The sequence below is a fragment of the Rhinichthys klamathensis genome, unplaced genomic scaffold (genome assembly GCF_029890125.1).
Source record: "Rhinichthys klamathensis goyatoka isolate OS25496 unplaced genomic scaffold, OSU_Roscu_1.1 h1tg000196l_1, whole genome shotgun sequence".
Classification (NCBI taxonomy): Eukaryota; Metazoa; Chordata; class Actinopteri; order Cypriniformes; family Leuciscidae; genus Rhinichthys; species Rhinichthys klamathensis.
In genome coordinates, this window is record NW_026606722.1 from 4,028,971 (window position 1) to 4,047,370 (window position 18,400).

General features: G+C 47.3%; 1 pseudogene; it reads right to left on the reverse strand.

Annotated features, from left to right (window-relative positions):
• Positions 1–212: 212 nt before the first annotated feature.
• LOC130096218 (uncharacterized) lies at positions 213–14,566 on the reverse strand (annotated as a pseudogene).
• Between the last annotated feature and the right edge of the window lie 3,834 nt (positions 14,567–18,400).

Sequence of the window (18,400 nt, forward strand, 5' to 3'; positions counted from 1 at the left end):
CACTACTATATATATATATATATATATATTGAGTTGTAGTCGACAGCATAATCACCTGACCAGGGATTTGATGCCACCCTGTGCTTTATCTCCTGCTCCCTGTGCAAATACATCTACTGATGCTACTGGACACATCTTCAGTGATGTTCCGGGAATCATTGGATGTTTCGGGTCTTTTAACATCATACACCCTGATCCAGGCGGCCCAGCTATGGCTGATCAGACCCCAGCTTGTGTCCAGTTGGCAAATCTAGCTACCCTGCCCCCATGGATCTCCTCTCTTGAGCCATAGCCATCTTGAGGCTTTCTCTGCCGCTTCAGTGGTATTGCGGTTGGCGCTTCTCCTCCTCACTCCATCAATGCCTAACAGACTGAAGGCTCTGGACAGGGATCGGGCTACAAAGCCCCTGCATCCTACCTCTATTGGGAGACACCTTGCTCTCCATCCGGCTTGTCGACACTCACTGACCAGTCCCTTGTACTTGGCGAGCTTCCTCTCAAAGGCCTCTTACAGGTGTTCTTCCCAAGGGACTGTAAGCTCCAACAGAACCACTTGTTTGGTGGACTCAGACAAGAGAACGACATCTGGTCTTAAGATGGTGGTCACGACGTGCTTGGGGAACTTGAGTTGCCGCTCCAAGTCCACCAACAGCTGCCAGTCCCCCGCAGTGGCCAGGATACATGCAGATGTTTTTTTGCAGCTGGTCTTGGCTGCTCTCCAGCTCTGACGAAAGCAATGGCTTGCTTAGAGGGGCGGGAGCGCTTGGCCCACTCGACTCCTATAGCAATGGCTTCAGCGATGGCCTTCAGCACCTGGTCATGCCTCCACCTGTACCTTCCCTCTCCCAGTGCCTTTAAGCAGCACCTCAGAATGTGCCCTAGGGTTCCACGCTTGGAGCACAGTGGGCATTCTGGTGACTCCACATTGCCCCATATGTGGAGGTTTGATGGGCTGGGAAGCACATCGTATACCGCCTGGATGAGAAACTCGATCCGCTGTGGCTCTGCCTTCCACAGCTCCGCCCATGTCACCTTCCTCTCGCATCGTATTCTCCCATCGTGTCCAGGCACCCTATTGTCTCATTCCTACTGTCCTGCAGTTTCTCTCCTCCTCGACCACTGCTCATCTCCTCCTGGAGTAGGCAGCGCTTTTCCTTCCCTCTGGTGGTGTCAATGTGGGGAGTTGAAAAGGAACCCAGCCCTGCCTCTTGTTACCACCCCCACCAGCCTTTTGTGGTGTAATCTTGCCTCTGCTTGTCGAACAGCCTCCTCAGCCTTACACTTCTGACCAGTCCTCACTTCAATCCCAGCCGTTGCCACCTTTGGATCACTTGAGTCTCTATATAGCAACACTTCCCTAGCTCTCGTTACCTTGAACTCCTCTTCCAAGGACTTGAGTGGCAGTTGCAATTTGTTGCGGTGCCCGTAGAGTGCGATGCTACTTAGACTTTTCGGAAGCCCCAGCCATCATCTGAGGTGGCTGCTGACCTTCCTCTCTAAGGTTTCCACCATCGAGATTGGCACTTCATAGACGAGTTGTGGCCACAGGATCCTGGGAAGACCGCCATGCAGGTATAGCCAAGCTTTGAACTTCCCTAGCAATCCAGACCGGTCCACTGACTTCAGCCATCTGTCCAGCTCAGTGCAGGTTGACTGGATGCTCAGGGTCCCTCAGGGTGCTGTCAAACACCTTGCCTAAGCTCTTGACAGGCTTCTCAGTGATGGTCGGGATTGTTACACCTGCGACCTTGAACCGGGATTTGTCATCCACCTTTCCTCTTCTCAGCACCATTGATCTTGACTTGGCTGGTTTGAAATGCATCCGTTCCCACTCCATTAGCTTTTCGAGACCCTTTAGAATCCACCGGCAGCCTGGGACTGATTCTGTGGTGACCGTGAGGTCATCCATAAATGCTCTGATCGGTGGCTGACGTTGAGCTGACTTCGTCTTGGGCCCTCCACACTCTGGTTCAGCCGACTTTGTGAGGATATTCATGGCCAGGGAGAACAGAATTATGGAGATGGTACAGCCCGTAATGATTCCGATCTCGATCTTATACCAGCATGATGTCACTGCTCCTGAAGAGGTTCTCGACCTGAAATTGTTGCAATAGTCAGCGATGAGGTCTCTGTTGGGGACGTGATGTTTTGTCAGAGTGAGCTGCACAAGCATATGTGGTATTGAGCCATATGCATTTGCCAGATCGAGCCAAAGCACCGTCAGATTGCCCTTGTTCTCTCTGCCCTCTCTGGTGAGCTGTGTTACCACTCCTGTGTGTTCCAAGCATACAGGCATTCCTGCGATTCCACCCTTCTGGAGTAATGTGTCGATAAACCTGTTCTTTGATAGGAAGGTGCTCAGCCGGTTGGAGACAGCACTGAAGAAGAGCTTGGCTTCAATACACAACAGGAAGATGATGCGGAACTGGTCTATCTTCTTGGAGTTCTCCTCCTTCGGAATCCAGACCCCTTCAGCAACTCTCCACTGTTCAGGAATCCTACCCCTCCTCCAGATGACACGCAGGATCTTCCACAGGCGCAGCAGGAGTTTAGGACAGTTCTTGTACACTTTGTACGCGATCACTGCTGCACTCGTGCTGTAGAAACCACCAGCACTGGCGCTGTAGAAACCACCAGCACTGGAAGAGTCTTCCAGAAGAACACCGACACACTCGCTCGTTGTAAACAACAGCACTCTTCAGAGACAACAAACGATCGGCTCCGAAGCGAAAGGCAACTAGTGCGTGCATCCACTTCCGTATTTATAACCGAGCCGCGGGGGCGGAGTGTGTGATGTCATCACGCACGCCAATTTCCATTGGCTCGTTCAATAGTACTCGAAGACGATTGGCTCTCTGGCGTGATCCCCATTCAGTCGACGTCGACTACGTCTGACTTAATCGACTGAAAGGGAACTTTTATTTGTCTCTGTGCGTGTCCAAAAAAAAGGAAAAACCATTAACGTGCAACAAGTACGCACTTAAGTTGCTGTCTGTTCAAGGAGTGCTGAAATGTCAATTAATCATCATTAAAGTCATTTTGGCTTCATTATAGCTTTAACTTATAATTATGTATTATCTCTGTTGTCACAATTTTCAAAAATATTAGAGAAATTATTTGTTAAAAGATTAGATAGCTATGTTGAAGTGAACAATATCATGAATGAATATCAGTTTGGTTTCAGAGCTCATAGGTCAACAACAATGGCAGTTGTTAAAATGGTAGAAAATATATCTCAATCAGTAGATAAAAAATTACATACAATCTGAGTTTTTTTAGATTTACAGAAAGCTTTTGATACCATCGATCACAGAATATTATTATATAAACTGGAAAAATATGGATTTAGGGGAAATGTATATTCTTGGTTAGAAAATTATTTAACAGACCGTTTTCAATATGTTAATTTAAATGGAGTTGCATCATGCTTTGAGAGAATTAATTGTGGCGTTCCGCAAGGCTCCGTTTTGGGCCCTAAGTTATTTTTGTTATATATAAATGATATTTGTAAAGTGTCGGATTTTTTTAATTTTTTTCTTTTCGCGGATGATACAACAATTTATTGTTCTGGCCCAAATCTTACAGAGCTTGTGTCGGTGGTAGAGAAAGAATTATATAAATTAAAGAATTGGTTTGATTTGAATAAATGTTCACTGAATTTAAATAAAACGAAATTTATGGTATTTAGTAATAAAGAGATAAATAATGAGATCAGGATTACTATTAATGAAAATGAATTAGAAAGAGTAAATCATATAAAATTTCTTGGAGTAATTATTGATTGTAAAATGACATGGAAACCGCATATTTTAAACGTTCAGAAGAAAGTATCAAAAACGATTGCAATTTTGTATAAGTTGCAATGTATTTTGAACAAAAATGCATTACATTTACTTTATAGTTCACTTGTCACACCATACTTAACGTATGGTATTGAAATATGGGGAAATACATACAAAACTAGAACTAATCCAATTTTCTTATTACAAAAGAAGGTTATCAGATTAATTAATTATGCACCTTACAATTCACCAAGTAATTTACTGTTTCATCAATCAAAAATTTTGAAGTTTTATGATTTAGTTGATTTGTACACGGTAAAGTTCCCCTTCAGGGACTACCGCTGCGTGTAATCGCAGTGGGAACGCCCCCAGCGTGCCGCGTCTGAAGCATGAATGAAATCAGTCAATGGAGAGAATGAGCGTACGGCGAGTGACGTCATAGACCAGGAAGCTATAAATATCCCCTGAGCACACAACACGCCAGCTTTTGTCACTTCAGCAGCTCTGTGCGTGTGTCTGAATCTGTCGATTGTGTTTGTCTGTTCTGTCAGGAGTTTATCACTATATATATATATATATATAAAAAAACCAATATGAGCGAGCAGTATAGGAAGGGTGTTCCCCCCTGTACTCGATACATCACGGGTGGGGATTCACACGAGTTATGTGTGGCTTGTTTGGGTGTTCAGCATGCCCAGTCGGCTCTTGAGGGAGTCGACTGTCAGCATTGCGAACGCTTTCCTCTTAGAACTCTGCGCTCGCGGCGATCGCTCTTTGAGGAGAGTGGTTTGCTGCGAGCTCCCCAAGGCTCGGGTCCCGCTTCTGTTGAGGCAGAGCGGCGGCGCTTGACTTGGGGTTCGCAGATGGATCTCACCGGCGATGTTGAGACGGGCCCCGCCCTATCTCAGCTTTCTCCGGCGGGATCCGGTGCCTCTCACCCGGCTTCGGAAGCACGCGCTGCGGCGGTTACTTCTGCCCAGGTGGAGGCATATGATGATGTGGAATTAAGATTATCCAGTTCTGAGGATCTGGATGTCGAAAGTTTTGCATCACAGGGAACTAGTGTGACACATTATACTGCAAATGAAGAAGGTTTGATGGATGTGTTATCTCGGGCTGTTGAAAGGCTCAGTATCGAGTGGCCAGCTGATAGACAGGATTCTAAAATTAAAAGCAAACTAGATGATAGATTTCTGTCTGCACGACCTCAACCTTCTCGCCGGTGCTTACCGTTCTTCCCAGACCTTCATGCTGAGGTTTCAAAGACCTGGGTTAGACCGGTTTCTAGCAGAATTTACACGAATCAGTCAAATGCTTATGGTAACATTTTTGGTGCTAAATCTGCTGGTTATGTGACGATGCCGAAGGCGGAGGAGACGCTCGCGAGCTATCTCTCTCCTGCTTCTTCGGTTTCACTTAAAGCGCCGGCTCTTCCATCTAGACCACTAAAGAATACCTCTGTGCTGGTGGGGAAGGCTTACTCGGCGGCTGGGCAGGCGGCTGCGTGTTTGCATACGATGGCTATTATGCAGGCTTATCAGGCCGACCTGCTCAAAGATGTTTCTGAGGGGGGTGAAATTTCGGCTGATATGATTAGCGAACTTAGGCAGACTGCGGATCTCACTCTGCGTGCCACCAGAGAGTCCGCTAAATCTATTGGTCGATCTATGGCAGCCATGGTGGCCACAGAAAGGCACTTATGGTTGAGTCAGACATCGATGAAGGAAAAAGATAAGTCTCTCCTTTTAAATGCTCCTGTTTCGCCTGCGGGCCTCTTCGGTGACGCTCTTCACTCGGTCACGGAGAGGTTCCAGGAAGAGAAAAAACAGGCGGCTGCTTTTTCTAAATTTATCCCTCTTAAAATACGTGTCACTGGGGCTGCTGAGCGAAAAGGGCAGTCCCAGCCGTCGAGTTCTTCCTCTTCAAAAAGAGCAGGACTCTGAGGGTGGTCCCCATCGGGAGAGACTTGAGTTCACCGCACAAGAACACGGTGCCCTGTCTTTCCCGATGCCCTCAGGGGTCTGTTCTACTAACCCTGCCTACACAGGGCGTAGAGAGACTCGGCGAGCGATTTCCAGAGGGACGCTCGCCCCCTCCGAGGAGGGTTGTGGAGTGTTCAGACCAGCTGTTTCCTGCCAGTATGTTACAGGGCGCTGTGTCTGTCACTCGGGATGTTCATCCAGAGGCCAGCCTCGAGAGGCTGGTTCCCTTAGTAGAGTTCCTGGCGGAATGGGAAATGCTTCCCAATGTTTCTCAGTGGGTCCTGAATATTATAAAGAACGGGTACGCTATTCAGTTCAGAACGCGTCCACCTCGGTTCAGAGGGGTTCTGCCCACTGTGGTAGGCCCCGAGCAGGCTCTGGTATTAGAACAGGAGGTAAAAACTCATCGTTCCGAAAAAAGATGGAGGGCTGCGTCCCATTCTAGATCTGCGTGTCTTAAATCACACTGTAGGGAAGCTCAAGTTCAAGATGCTCACTCTCAAGCAGATCGTGTCACAAATCAGATCCGAGGACTGGTTTGTCACGATAGATCTAAAGGACGCTTACTTTCATGTATCTATCCTCCCTCAACACAGGAAGTTCCTGAGGTTCGCTTTCGGGGGCGAAGCGTACCAATATCGGGTTCTTCCGTTTGGCCTAGCACTGTCACCCCGCACGTTCACGAAGTGTATGGATGCAGCTATAGCTCCGCTCAGGCTGCAGGGCATCCGTATTCTGAACTATATAGACGATTGGTTAATTCTAGCTCAATCGGAACATCAGGCGGTTCGGCATCGAGATGTCGTTCTTGCTCTCATCAAGAGGTTGGGGTTGAGACTCAACGCCAAGAAGAGTGTTCTTTCTCCATTACAGAGAACCACTTTTCTCGGTGTAGTGTGGGATTCGACGACGATGCAGGCACAATTGTCACCTGCTCGTGTTGCTTCGATTCTCGCCGCAGTACATCAAGTCAAGCTAGGCCGGTCATCCACTGTAAAACAGTTCCAGTGACTGTTGGGTCTCATGGCGGCTGCGTCCAACGTGATACCTTTTGGCCTCCTACACATGAGACCGTTACAGTGGTGGCTCAGAACCAGGGGATTCTCCCCGAGAGGAAATCCGCTTCGCATGATTATTAGTTCGCGACGGTGTCATCGCGCCCTGGTTATGTGGAAAGATCCTTGGTTTCTGTCCCAAGGCCCTGTGTTGGGAGCTCCTTGTCGTCGCGTGATGCTAACGACAGATGCCTCTCTCACGGGTTGGGGGGCGATCATGAGTGGTCGCCCGGCTCAGGGTCTGTGGGAGGACCATCACCGTCTATGGCACATAAATTGTCTAGAGATGTTGGCAGTGTTTCAGGCCCTGAAACATTTCCTCCCGGACCTAAGAGGCCACCATGTTCTTGTCCGGACAGACAACACATCGGTGGTTTCCTATATCAACCACCAGGGGGGTCTGCGTTCTCGCCCGCTTTACAAGCTGGCACGTCAGATCCTTCTGTGGTCCCAGGGGAAAATTCTCTCTCTCAGAGCTATTTATCTCCCGGGGTATTTGAATCAGGGGGCAGACATCCTGTCGAGGCAGGGGCCGAGGCCCGGGGAGTGGAGTCTTCACCCCGAGGTGGTGGAGCTCCTATGGGGACATTTCGGTCGTGCCGAGGTAGACCTATTTGCATCCCGAGAGACATCACACTGTCCACTGTGGTTCTCTCTCAGCCAGCCAGCCCCACTGGGGTTGGATGCTATGGTACATCCGTGGCCGAGGTCACGCCTGTACGCTTTTCCCCCGATCGCTCTGCTCCCAGGAGTTCTGGAGAGGGTTCGCCGGGACGGGCTCAGTCTCCTGCTTATAGCCCCGTTCTGGCCGGCCCGAGTATGGTTTTCGGACCTAGTGTCTCTCCTCGACGGCTCTCCCCTAGAGATACCGATCAGGAGAGATCTGCTCTCTCAGGCGAGTGGGTCGATCCTTCACCCCCGTCCAGAGCTATGGAGGCTGTGGGCTTGGCCTCTGAGGGGGCCCAGCTCATAGATTCTGGTCTCTCGGCTGAGGTCGTTGAGACCATCCTCCAATCCAGAGCTCCCTCCACGAGGAAGTTATATGCCGCGAGGTGGAAACTTTTCACCTCTTGGTGTGGAGAGCGCCAGCAGGACCCAGTTAACTGCCCGGTTGGTACAGTGCTGGATTTCCTGCAGGACCGTCTCTCCACAGGGTTATCCCACTCCACACTGAAGGTGTATGTGGCGGCCTTAGCTGCTTACCACACCCCTTCAAGTGGAGGTTCCCTCGGGAAACACCCACTTATATCTCGCTTCCTTCGTGGCACCCTGAGGCTGAGGCCTGCAGTTCGCACAAGGGTACCAGCTTGGGATCTGGCCATCGTCTTAGAAGGTCTCTCCCTTGCTCCTTTCGAGCCCATCGAGGAAGTTTCGGAAAAGTTTCTTACTCTTAAGACTATCCTTCTTCTTGCTATCTCATCTCTAAAAAGGATTGGTGATATTCAAGCACTTTCGGTGGCTCCTTCGTGCCTGGAATTTGCTCCTGGTATGGTTAAGGCCTTTCTCTGTCCGAGACCAGGTTATGTTCCTAAGGTGCCAACCACTTTGGTTAGACCTATAGTTCTGCAGGCTTTCTGTCCTCCGCCTTTTCTGACGTCAGACCAGAGGAAACTTAATTTGCTGTGCCCTGTTAGGGCTTTAGATGCGTATGTCCACAGAGCTGCTCTGTGGAGGAGATCGGAACAACTGTTTGTCTGTTTTGGGTCACCTAAGAGAGGGTGTCCTGCATCTAAGCAAAGGATGAGCAAGTGGGTGGTCGAGGCCATCTCGCTTGCTTACGGTTCGGCCCATCAGCCTTCACCTTTGGCTGTAAGGGCTCATTCCACCAGGAGTATGGCTGCCTCTACAGCTCTTCTTTCAGGAGCTTCTCTTCAGGACGTTTGTGATGCGGCAGGCTGGTCCTCACCGCACACTTTCGTCAGATTTTATTCCCTTGACCTTAGCTCCACTCCCGGGGCTCAGGTTCTCTCGTCGGCTTGTGTCTCCTAATGACACACGACGGGGATTTGGTCGTATGGGGATGTGGGTATTGCGTTCCCACTGCGATTACACGCAGCGGTAGTCCCTGAAGGGGAACGTCCCGGGTTACGTATGTAACCCTAGTTCCCCGAAGGGACGGACGCTGCGTGTCCTGCCATACTCTCGGCATCCCCTGGGGTCGCTGCTTCAGTAACTTTTAAGCTGGCGTGTTGTGTGCTCAGGGGATATTTATAGCTTCCTGGTCTATGACGTCACTCGCCGTACGTTCATTCTCTCCATTGACTGATTTCATTCATGCTTCAGACACGTCACGCTGGGGGCGTTCCCACTGCGATTACACGCAGCGTCCGTCCCTTCGGGGAACTAGGGTTACATACGTAACCCGGGACGTTTATTTACCAAGTCAAACATAATAAAATGCCTAAATGTTTACAATTATTATTTACCCAGCGAGAAAGTAAATATAATCTCAGAGGACTATGTATATTTAATCAACCACAAGTATATTCTACATTAAATAATAAATGCCACATTAGACAAGGAAGTTGTAGGTGTGTTTGAATAATTACGTACCTTATTTATCTAAAGGTAAATTAAACGTAACTCTCTCATATTCTTGCTCGATGAAGAATGAGACAACACAATGAGCTCAATGGTCGGTTGAAATTTAAAATGCTGATTTTCTCGCTTCAGGGCAGTCACAAGTATGTAGTCCAGTGGTTGTCCAGACACCCTCAACACAACCTTAAGCAATGGCCCTGAATGGTGGTTCAAAGTCAGCATTGTGACAACGCTGTAACAACCTTCACCACACAACGTAGTTATAGCAACCTTTTGGCCATGTTGTTAAAACGTTGTTAGAAGGTTGGGTTCATTGTGCAAACGTCCTGTATTTGCTGGGATGTTGATTCAATGGCATGACCATTGTTAAGAGGTTAGATGTTGTGGGAAGAAGTAGGCGGGAACCGCTGAACATTCAACAGACTTTAATAACAAAATAAAACAAATACAAAAGTAAAGTAAAAGAGAGCAGCCCCTCACGGACGACTGCTGTCACATAATAATAAAACAAAACACAATATAAACCCAGGCGTGTTCCTCTCTCGATCTCCACTGTCGTCTCTCTTCCTTTTATTTTTCCGCTCCTCCGTGAGAGATACGAGACCGGTGCGTCACGCAGGTGTCGCTCATCAATAATCACGCCACCACTCGTGTCACTCTCACATGGCTCTCGGCCTCGTCCTGCTCGCCACATACCCCCATCGCCCCTCGCAGGCCAGAGGGTACACCCGAGACGGCGCTCTACTTGGATGTGAGGAACACAGGCACTTATTTCCCTTTTTGTCTACTTCTATTCTATCTATTGACTGAGTACTGACTGGATGTTTATAGACCTCCAAACCATGTTCCTGCCTTTGCCCACCAGTTTAATGGACAATACAGTTCTCATGGCATGTCAGACTTTTTTCCTTTCAAAAGTAAATCTTTACAGTGTTATGATGAAGTAGAGCAATATAAAGGCCATGGAACTCAGACATGATGGAGTCTCCATTTGCTGTTGGAGGCCATTCCAGTCCATTTGGCAAAACTATTAACTGATGTTGATGGGCTGGACAGAATTTGTTTTGCTCTTGTTGTAAGACCAGATTGTCCACTTTGACTGTTTTATGTAATGGAAGAGATTGCAAGAACTGCCTTCAGACACAGGTGACACAGGAAAGTCAGGCAGTTAGCATGGAGTTTTGTCAGAGGCAATGAACTGTAGCTCCAGACCATAATGCTCCTCTGTGTGCTGAGACATTTCCAGTGCTCAGACTGGTTTAGAAAATAATTTGATTCATGCTTGGCTCTTGGCAGTGAAAAAGTGCACATGAGCAATGGTTCTTACAATTCTTGAGACATGCTTCTGCAAGCTATGATTGCTAGGTCATTAAATTGATCGTTGACAGAAAATCTCAGAGTTCTGAGAACAGAATTCGAACAGTGTCCCATTAAACTAATTTTGTTCTCAGTTGGGATTTTTGGTTTCACTGCTACTGCCTATGACTGCTACCATTTTTGCATAAAAGCTCTTTTCAAATAGTGTAGTTTACTTTATTTAGTCACACAATTCTCACTCTTTGTAACTCCAAGGTCCCCCATTGCCAAATACAATTTTCAAAGGTCCCTCTACAGAGATATTATTTACCCTCTTAAGCTGAAATATTGACATAGGTGTTTTTTCTTCTTCTTATAAATGTTTTGATGAGTATAATAAAATATTACTTAGATAATTAGTTATTGCATTTATTTGATTAAAGATTCAGTAAAAACTGTAATATTGTAAAATATTATTTTAAAATAATTGTTTTCTATTTTAAATGTATTTCAAAATGAAATGTATTTATGTATTCCTATAAATAAATAAATACATACATAGGTGCGTACATATACATACATACATAATTAAAGGGTTCCTGCAATGCTTTCTCTTTTCTTACATTTGAAACTTTCTTTAGTGTGTAATGTTGCTGTTTGAGCATGAAAATGGTCTGAAAAGTTACAAAGCACACTCCTAAGAAAGTTTTTCACCATATCAGTAAGCACTGTTTCTGAAATCCCTGAAACGCCTCGACTGTAGTCTTGAGTTTTCTTCCAGGAACGTACACGTCACATTGTTCCTCGTGTAAATAATTCCCGCCCAAGGCATATGGGGGAAAAAGGCCTGGTTGAGTTGCATTAGTAGTGTGTTTAAACTCGCGGTTATGGTAAGGGACGTGTCATTTCCGAAACAAGCTTGAAGCAGTTGACCAATCACAATGCACTGATCCAGCTGTCCAAGCTGGGCATTTTGTGCTTTTCGGAAGGAGGGAATTCATAGAGACCATGATATGGTTGGGACTTATTCTTTTTTAGTAAGTTTACCAAGTACTGTAAGTTTACTAAATTTATTAAGTGCTCCTAATTGGCCTCAGTCGCCCGGTTCAGATGTTTTTGTGATTGTGATATTTGGATCTAAATTAAAATGGGTGTGTGACCATATGTGACCATGTTTCATTGCTGTTCTTTTCTCATCTCATTTGTATTTTGTTCTGCATTTTACGTCCAATTGATAGGAAGAGGCTGGAACTCCAAGAGGAGGTGCCACATGGCGGGATTATTCCACTTAACACTCTTACAGAGTGTCTCAGTGCTCCACAATCTGCATAATGTTGTTAAGCTTTTAAGATTAATTTAGAGTGGACATTAATCCATTTTCACACCAAATGATGCTCCGTGAGGCTTCCAGACAGAAAAGAAAATGCTTGTAAGGGACAGTGTTAAAATTTCACAAGAGCTGGAAAAGCAGCTGATTTGTTTTTCTTTTTTTCATTTTACTGGATCATTTTAAAATGTGCCCATGCTTGTTATTGTGTTTGAGCCCTAGTGCATTTCAATCAACATATTTAATAAGCTGTTCTTGTATCTAAAATTGTAGGAGTGATTATACATTGAGTTATCATTCGAATTTGAACATTTAGTTTTTATAAGTGAGTGTATTTTTATATATACTGTAAATACACACTGTTTGTACAGAGTCTACAAACCATGTATTGGTATGCTTTCGAGGTTATTTGCTTGCATTTTGAACATTTTCCTGAAAAATGGCTCTCTCCTTGAACATCCAGTCTTACAAAAGAAGAAAAAATTATTTAACATTCAATAATAAAACCGTCCTCGGGTTACGACTGTAACCCTTGTTCCCTGAGAAGGGAACAAGAACTGCGTCGAATGACACTTTGGGGGAACGCCCCTCAGCGTAGCGCCTGTCTCAGCATGAATGAAACTGAGCCGATCTCCGATTGGTGCAACGTCATGACGTAATGTGTGACGACACATAGGCGGAACTATAAAGGGACGCCGGCAAAACAAAATGTCAGCCACTGTGATGAAGCAAGCGCTCCCAGGCAGGGGAAGGCGTGGCCAAGGGACGCAGTTCTCGTTCCCTTCTCAGGGAACAAGGGTTACAGTCGTAACCCGAGGACGTTACCTTTCGAGGGAACTCCAACAGCGTCGAATGACACTTTGGGGGAACGAGTACCCACTACGCCACAACGCGCCCTGCGCTAGTGTGAAGCTGCTCACAGGCACACTTAGGACGCGAGCACAAGAGAGCCGGGTGTTGACGGAATGTCCAGACTATAAAACCTAATAAAGGTATGAGGGGTAGCCCATCCTGCTGCATTGCAGACCTCCTGGATGGGGGCCCCCGCGAGAAGGGCACTAGAGGACGCCATGCCTCTAGTAGAATGAGCCCTCACGGCCAAAGGTGAAGGCATGCCGCGCACCTGATAGGCCGTGGAAATCGCATGGACAATCCAGTTGCTGATGGTCTGTTTTGAGGCGGGAAGCCCCTTTCTGGGCGACCCGAAACACACCAGCAACTGGTCCGACTTACGCCATGAAGAGGACCTCTGAATGTAAATACTCAGTGCTCTGACAGGGCAGAGCATGTGAAGTCTCTCTTCATCCGCCATCACGTGAGGTGGAGGATGAAAATTCTGCAGAACCGTAGGCCGTGCCGCACTGGACGGCACCTTAGGCAAATAGCCGGGCCTAGGGTGAAGAATGGCCTTAATGTTGCCTGGAGCAAACTCCAGGCACTCGTTAGATATGGAGAGCGCCTGGAGATCTCCTACCCTCCTCAGAGAAGTAATGGCCAACAGAAAAGCGACCTTCAGCGACAGGTTCTTGGCCTCAGCCGACTCCAACGGTTCGAAGGGGGCCTCAACCAACCCTTCAAGAACCACTGCCAGGTCCCATGTGGGAACCCTGGTACGAGCTCCATGCCCCACGGAGGAAACGTACGACCAACTGGTGTCTCCCCAGAGGCCCATCACTCAGAGGAGCGTGGAAAGCCGCAATGGCAGCCACGTACACCTTGAGTGTGGACGGGGTAAGACCAGTGGAGAAGCGATCTTGGAGGAACTCCAGCACTGAAGCCACTGGGCAGTTAACTGGTTCCATCTCACGCTCTCTACACCAAATGGCGAAGACATTCCACTTTAAACCGTACAATTTCTTCATGGAGGGAGCTCTAGAGCTGAGTATGGTCTCCACTACTCCAGCTGATAGGCCGGCCTCTAGGTACTGTGCCCCCTCAGGGGCCAGACCCACAGTTTCCATAACTCGGGCCGAGGGTGAAATATTGAGCCCTCCTGAGGGGAATCTCCCAAGGAGGGCCGTCCAGGAGCAAAATTATGTCGGAGAACCATACTCGGGCCGGCCACAACGGGGCTACCAACAGTAGACTGATCCCGTCGCGACGGACTCTCTCTAGAACTCCCGGGAGCAGAGCGATCGGGGGAAATGCGTACAGACGTAGCCTCGGCCACGTCTGCACCATCACATCCAACCCCAGCAGGGCTGGATGGGAGAGGGAATACCACAGTGGACAGTGGGTCGTCTCTCGAGACGCGAACAAGTCCACTTCCACTGGGCCGAACCTCTGAGATATTGACTCCACCACCTCGGGGTGGAGTCTCCATTCCCCGGGCCTCAGCCCCTGTCTCGACAGGATGTCTATTCCCTGATTTTGACTCCCCGGGATGTATGTTGCTCTTAGAGACAACAGTTTCCCCTGGGACCACAGGAGGATCTGATGCGCCAGTCTGCATAGAGGGCGAGACCTCAGACCCCCCTGATGGTTTATATAGGCCACTACCGACATGTTGTCTGACCTCACAAGGACATGATGACCTTTGAGGTCCGGCAGGAAGCTCCTCAGATCTCGGAACACCGCCAACATCTCCAGGCAGTTTATGTGCCAGGAGGCATGATGGTCCTGCCATAGGCCTGTCGTAAAGCGGCCGTCCATGACCGCGCCCCAGCCCGTGAGGGAGGCGTCTGTCGAAACGGTTCTCCGGCGACATGACGCTCCCAACACTGGCCCTTGGGACAGAAACCAAGCTTTCTTCCACATAGATAGGGAACGAAGGCATCTACGCGTAACCCTGATCATGCGGAACGGGTTTCCCCTCGGGGAGAACCCCTTGGTTTTTAACCACCACTGAAGGGCCCTCATGTGCAGCAGGCCGAATGGAATGATACTGGACGCTGCTGCCATGAGGCCCAACACTCTCTGGAAGTGCTTTACAGTGATGGCTTGGCCTAGCTTTATCCCGGACACTGTGATCAGGATGGACTCGATCCGCGCGGGAGACAATTGTGCCCGCATCATGACCGAGTCCCACACCACTCCCAGGAACATGGTTCTCTGGGCTGGTGTCAACACGCTCTTTTTCATGTTGAGTCTCAACCCCAGGCTCTGGATGTGGGCGAGGACGACATCTCGATGCCGAACCGCCAGCTCCTGTGACTGTGCTAAAATCAGCCAGTCGTCAATATAATTGAGCACCCTGATGCCCTGAAGCCTCAGCGGTGCCAGAGCTGCATCCATACATTTGGTAAATGTGCGAGGGGAGAGAGCTAGGCCGAACGGAAGAACCCGATATTGGTACGCTTCGCCCCCGAAAGCGAACCTCAGGAACTTCCTGTGAGATGGAAGGATGGATATGTGGAAGTATGCGTCCTTTAGATCTATCGTGACAAACCAATCCTCGGACTGAATTTGACTCACGATAATGGGAATAGTGAGCATCTTGAACCTGAATCTCCTCAGAGAACGGTTCAGGTGCCTGAGATCTATTATTGGACGCAACCCCCCATCCTTCTTGGGAACTATGAAGTAGCGGCTGTAAAACCCGGACTCCCTGTCCGGTGGAGGAATACGATCTATAGCCTCCTTTGCCAGCAGGGAGTTTACTTCCTGTTCTAATACCCGACCCTGCACTGGGTCGACTACAGTCCAGACCACCCCGTTGAATCTGGGTGGGCGGGAACTGAACTGCAGCCTGTACCCATTTTGAATGGTGCGCAGGGCCCAAGGATAAATATTCGTTAGATTTTTCCATGCCTCGAAATATTTTACCAAGGGAACCAGGCTCTCGAGCCTGGTTTCGGGTAGTAATCGGGATTCGTTCTCGGCCCCCTGAAGCGGATTCCCGGCAGGGCTGAACCGACAATGATTCTCGATGGGCGGACGCGAATGCTGCCTGACCGCAAGCCTGTGGGGCGGACAGTGCAGCCTGCGTTCGCTGGATACCGATGTGTCCCGAAGCGTGTTTAATGGCGGGAGAGCAACATCGATTTCCTGCGGGCTCCGTGAAGGAGACGACCTCGGTCCTCGGTATTTATTGTGCACTTTCAACTTTACAACTTTGCCGAACCTTTGCATTCACAAACAGCTATATTACACACTGCATGAAAGGGAATATTCGAAAAACCATAATAGAGGCACATTAAAGACACTCCGTTGTTGTTTTTATTTATTTACTTACTTGTGCTGTCAAACTGTTGTAAAAACGCAATATCACACTCGTAGCCGTGTGATATGGATGTATATCAGCACACTGTGATTACCTTCGACCATATCACACTGCTACTCGTGTGATATTGCTCATATATATATATATATATATATATATATAAAGAAAAGGGCTCCTGTTGGCATTAAATGATTACCTATTGTCAGAAGAAGAGTTTTTACTCCTGTATGCTAATAAGTCTAAAAACCTAGAATAGCATTCTTGCCCTTGCTGTTGCTGAAGTAGCATAGTCCGCATTAGCTGTATCATTGCACTCATCTGGCTTTATGAGTCTTGTCGATTTTTCTAGAGAAGTGCATCATCTCTCCCTATCACTCTTAAAAGTAAAGGTTCCAAAACGGGGTTTTCGCAGCGATACCATAGAAATAGATAAAATGTGGGGTTCTAGAAATATTATTTATTATAAAGGCCATACTTGATGTAGGCCTATTTTCCTTAGATATTATCCAAAATTTTACTTAATAGGCCAATATATCCATAAACTCACATTTATTGCTTTTTACAACTTAATTTCACCATAAACAAAAGCTAAATTGGCTTTTGGAAATGTCTTTGAACAAACAGAATTTAAACTTTAAAGGAGCTGTATGTAAGATTGTGGCCAAAACTGGTACTGCAATCAATTTCAAATTACTGTAGAGTGGTGTATCCCCTCCCCTTCCCCCCTGACTCAAGGTTGCCAGATAGGCTGCAGGATCCAGCAGGAACGTGACGAGCTGCAGCTGTGGTAACTAGAGCAGAGCTGGCAACCCGGATGCCGCAATACTACTGACTTCGTGATTGGTAGATAGGTGGAGGGTGGAGCATCAGACCAAAACACAACATGACAACATCAACATCAGTTGAGGGCTGCAACTGCACTTTTTAAATGACAATATCCTGGCCGGATATTTCTGTTGTCAGTGATAGAAGTATTTGAAATGTACATGATTTCTTAATGTCTAGTGACATATCAGGGCCATTTTATGATTAATTGAAATAAATATCTTACATACAGCTCCTTTAAACTTAGAATTTAACTTTACACTTTAAATTAGTTGATGTTTAAAACAGATTTCGTTAAAACACTAAAGGCAGAATCATATATAGATATAATTCCAATTCCACATACCTTAAGTTTTAAGGCTTAAAACATAAGATTTACTTACGCAATCTCTCACATAGTAACATCTACGACAAAATATCTATTCTCCCATAGTAGACGATTACAAGATTACAGATTACGGTATTAACGTAACGCACCTGCACTCCGCAGAGCTTTTGTTTTGCCATGCAGGGCGTCATAGACGTTCCATTCAGCTGTTGCTTAAAGACCCTAATGTGCCAATAAAGTGCCCCATTCTATTTCTAATAATAATAATAATAATAATAATTCATTACATTTATATAGCGCTTTTCTTGGCACTCAAAGCGCTTTACATGGAAGGGGAATCTCCTCAACCACCACCAATGTGCAGCATCCACCTGGATGATGCGACGGCAGCCATATTGCGCCAGAACGCCCACCACACACCAGCTTATTGGTGGAGAGCAGACATAGTGATGAAGCCAATTGGTATATATATATATATGGGGATGATTAGGAGGCCATGATGGACAGAGGCCACTGGGCAAATTGGGCCAGGATGCCGGGGTTACACCCCTACTCTTTCGAAAGACATCCTGGGATTTTTTGTGACCACAGAGAGTCAGGACCTTGGTTTAACGTCTCATCCGAAGGACGGTGCTCTTTGACAGTATAGTGTCCCCATTACTATACTGGGGCGTTAGGACCCACACAGACCACAGGGTGAGCACCCCCTGCTGGCCTCACTTACACCTCTTCCAGCAGCAACCTGGTTTTCTCAGAAGGTCTCCCATCCAGGTACTAACCAGGCTCAGCCCTGCTTAGCTTCAGTGGGCAATCAGTCTTGGGCTACAGGGTGATATGGCTGACGTACAGTACTTTCTGACGTACTCCGACAACAGGACAAATGGATGTGGACAGAAGTATCATTGAGTTGGTCTTTTTGAAGCGTTTGTTAATAGACAGCCTTAAGGGGCCCTCAAAATTGTTTATGTATATAAAGATCAAACGCAGGGCAGTGGGATGGAAAGATTGCAATGTCTCGAAGCATTTTTTAAAAGTTGATAACTTAAGAAATCATAGTCGTGCAAGTACAAGACGCTGCAAAAGACACATTGTCTAGTGCATA